This window comes from Mustela nigripes, chromosome 2, assembly GCF_022355385.1.
Source record: "Mustela nigripes isolate SB6536 chromosome 2, MUSNIG.SB6536, whole genome shotgun sequence".
Lineage (NCBI taxonomy): Eukaryota > Metazoa > Chordata > Mammalia > Carnivora > Mustelidae > Mustela > Mustela nigripes.
Window position 1 is genome coordinate 6822784 of NC_081558.1, and position 3943 is coordinate 6826726.

At 41.8% G+C, this 3943-nt stretch overlaps 1 pseudogene; it reads right to left on the reverse strand.

Annotated features, from left to right (window-relative positions):
* Nucleotides 1-2053: 2053 nt before the first annotated feature.
* Nucleotides 2054-2990, reverse strand: LOC132009615 (olfactory receptor 7G3-like; annotated as a pseudogene).
* Nucleotides 2991-3943: the final 953 nt, after the last annotated feature.

Below are 3943 nucleotides of genomic sequence, written 5' to 3' on the forward strand. Positions count from 1 at the left end.
TATGGACTCTGAAAAACAATCTGAGGTGTTTGAAGTGGTGGGGGGTGGGAGGTCGGGGTACCAGGTGGTGGGTATTATAGAGGGCACGGATTGCATGGAGCACTGGGTGTGGTGAAAAAATAATGATACTGTTATGCTTAAAATAAATAAATAAATAAAAATTACATTAACTGGATATCCAGTTGAAAATGTCATGCACATTTAAAATGTCTTAAAGTATTTAACATATGAAAATCCATCTGTGTAACTATTTATGTAAAAAAGCTTTTCCTAGTTCCTTGGCAATGTTGAGCTTCAGTTTCTATGTCAGAGCTTAATAATCACAAAATTTGGTGCATATATTCAATAAATTTTTTATGAAGAATAAAAAAATAAAATAAATTTTAAAAAATAAAAATAAAAATAAATTTTTAAAAAGACAATTAACACTAGTTTTCTGTAATTACCCCAACAGTTATTTACAAATGAAGAATTTGAGGCTGCTTAGAGATACTAAATATCCTGTTAAATGGTAAGGTTAGGGTTCAGACATTGGAATCTGCTGAGGCCAAATCTAGTGATCACCAAGAGGGTTTAACGGTCCTCAAATCAATGTAAGACATTTTTTGCTCTCAGTTCAGAAGAATCTACCCATTCTACCCAATCTGGCTTAACCAGTAAAGGATGATTTGCCCTCTCAGTTCCCTGTTGTCAGGAGTCTTTGGGGCCATTTCCTGGTCTTATCCTTAATCTCTAGGTTCAGGAAAGTCCTCTCCTGGTCTGTGCAGATCTGGCCTCCAGCATGTTCACCTGGGGCTGTTCGGAGGGCTCAGGTTTGAATAGGGCCCCTCTCCTATGTGGCTCCATTGGTGCCCTGAGTTAGCTCTGGAGAGGCACTCAGCTCCATCTAATTTACCATAGCCTGTTCAATCCTGTCTAGCCAGTTTTTCCAAACCTGTCCTGCTGGTAATGGAGATCCTTCCCCTGTGCCGTCCCCCTCATTCCATGGCAGTATGAGCTATTGTAGTTAATAGGGTTAAAGGGAAGAAGAGTGTTCACAATCTCTGCACCTTTTCATGGCCAGTAAAGACTTTGGTGTTCCTCATGGATCATGATGGCTGACATGTACTGAGTGCTTATACCAGACACTGTTCTGAGCACCCTTAAGTGTAACATTTAGTCCCCACCAGAACACTTCAGGAAATGTATTGTCATCATTATTACAGATAAGGACATAGAGGCACAGAGATGTGACTTGTGTAAGATCACTCCACTGTGAATGATAGCATATTTAAGCCCAGATTCCTCTTGGTCACTGAATGCTGCCCTTCAAAATATGGCAAGTTCCATGAGATTTGGACTTGTAGGAAGCTGGTGGTCAGTTTTGATTTGAAGCCTGATTGTGAGAAGGAGTCAGGCATGTGAAGACTTGGCAAAGCGTGTACCAGGCAAGGAAGATGGCAAGTAGATTGTTTCTTACATGGATCAACAAAGGCCAGCATTCTCTTTCCCTTAAAATAGATACCACAATGAGTTTCCTAAAGAAGCTTATTATTAACATCCCAAGTATAGGTCAATGGCCACCACAAAAGCAAGATTCAGTATGTAAGATTTTATGGAGTGAGGGAGATCAGTATGAGACTGCCCAGATAGATAACGGTTTCCACACTGAGACCAGGGAGACCCATGAGCCAGCATTCCTGGTGCTAAAAGCCAGAATATAACTGAGAGGAGTAAAGTCGAATCAGTAATGTGAAATGCTTGTCACTCCTGCCCCCCTTCTCCCCAAAGCACTCCTCAATTTACCTTCTCCTCCCCTGATACTTGCTTACAGGAGTCTGTGTCCTGGAAATAACATATTTTCATGAGAAGTTTAGTTATTGGTTGACCATTCTTTTTCTTGCATGAACAGTAAGACTTTTGGCATGCTGCTTCAAGCTTGTCTTCAGTTTAGGGATGTTTTTCTTCTAGTAAATCATGAGTAGTATTTATGTTTTGTCTTCAGATTACATACTCAGGAACACCAGCTATCAGGACTTTGGATCTCTGTTGTCTGTCCTTAGCTTTGGTTATCTCACTGAGAGTAAACGCCTCTCCTGAAAAGTCTTCTCAGAGCTCTTTTCATGTCCCTGTTCCTCAGACTGTAGATGAAGGGGTTCAGCATGGGGGTGACCACCGTATACATCACTGAGGCTATTGAGCCATTTCTGGAGGGATGAGTTGTTCCAGAAGTGAGGTAGACTGCAAGGCCTACCCCATAAAACAAGGAGACAACCAAGAGATGAGACCCACAGGTGGAAAAGGCTTTATACTTCCCTGCCACCGATGAAATGTCCATTATGCAGGAAATAATTCTATAATAAGAAAAAAGGATCACAGTCAGGGGAATGACACCCAGCAGGCCAGTTACAAAATACAGCAGGATGTCATTGGCAAGGGATTCAGAGCAGGCAAGCTTGAGGATCTGGGTATGTTCACAGAAGAAGTGGGGATTTCTATCTCTTTGCAGAAGGACATCCTCAAAAACATCAAGCTTTGCAACAAAGAATATGTCAGGCAGATGAACCAAGAAAGCAGAAGCAGGAAACCACAAAGGCGAGCGTTCATAATGACTGTATAGTGCAGGGGATGACAGATGGCCACAAACCGATCATAGGCCATCATCGTCAGTAGCAAATTATCTAGTCCAGCAAAAATCATGAAAAAACACATCTGGGTAAGACAACCTTCATATGTGATGGTATTGCTCTGTGTCTGGATGTTCACTGGCATCTTGACGACAGTGGTGGAAGTGAAACCTATGCAGTGAGGGACAGGTTGGAGAGGAAGAAGTACATGGGCGTGTGGAGGCAGGAGTCAGAGTTGATGGCCAGGATGATGAGAAGGTTCCCAAGCATGGTGACCAGGAACATGGATAGGAACAACCCAAAGAGGAGGGGCTGCAAGTCCATATCTTCTGAAAGTCCCAGAAGGATGAATTTCAAAACCACTGTTTGGTTCCCAGCTTCCATATGACTTATGGAAATTGCCTGGAAAGAGGCAATGTTAAAACAATGACAAAAGAAGAATGTGCCATTATATTTCAATCTCATGAGGTCTTGTGTCTTACATAAGAATTGTGGTTGTGATTTCTTTAGTTGACCAAAATCTCTTCAGTAACACCCTCCCCTTCCTGTTTTTATCACTACTACCAGGATCACCTCTTTAAAATGAATGTCCCAGGGCAGCCAGTAGGCTTAGTTGGTAGAGCATGGGTCACTTGATCTTGGGCTTATGAGTTCGAGCCCCACATTGAGTGTGGAGTTTGCTTAAAAATAAAATCTTAAAAAAATAAAATAAGGGGCTCCTGGGTGGCTCAGTTGGTTAAGCTTCTGCCTTAGGCTCAGGTCATGATCTTAGGGTCCTGGAATTGTGCCCTGCATTGGGCAGAGGGTAGACTCCCTGCTCAGCCCAGCCTGCTTCTCCCTCTGCCTGACACTTTACCTGCTCATTCTCTCTCTCTCAAATAAAGAAGTAAAATCTTTTAAAAATTAAAATAAAACAAAACAAAATAAAAAAATAAATGTTCCACACCATGTGGGGGTCTCCTCTATATCATCCCCCATGCATGGGTGTCCCACCTCTGCTGTATAATTCTTATGAGAGGTCCACTAGCCTCCATTCTGCCTTGTGTTTGTGGTCTCTTTAAGTCCAGGGAAACAGAGAAGAAGGAGATCATCGAGACTTAGAGAATTTAGTAATATTTTTTGTTCTCATGCCGCTAACCAGTGTGTGCCTGGTATCTAGGAAGAGCACATTCTCTGTGCTGTTTGGTTCCAATAAGGATACTGTGCAAAGATTTTATAGATAATTATTTAATTATTACAGTAACTCCTCCATTGCTGTCCTAATCTGTCCTTCTATCACCATTATAATGATCAAGGTACCACAATATACTTCAATTCCAAAGAGTAAATCAGACACC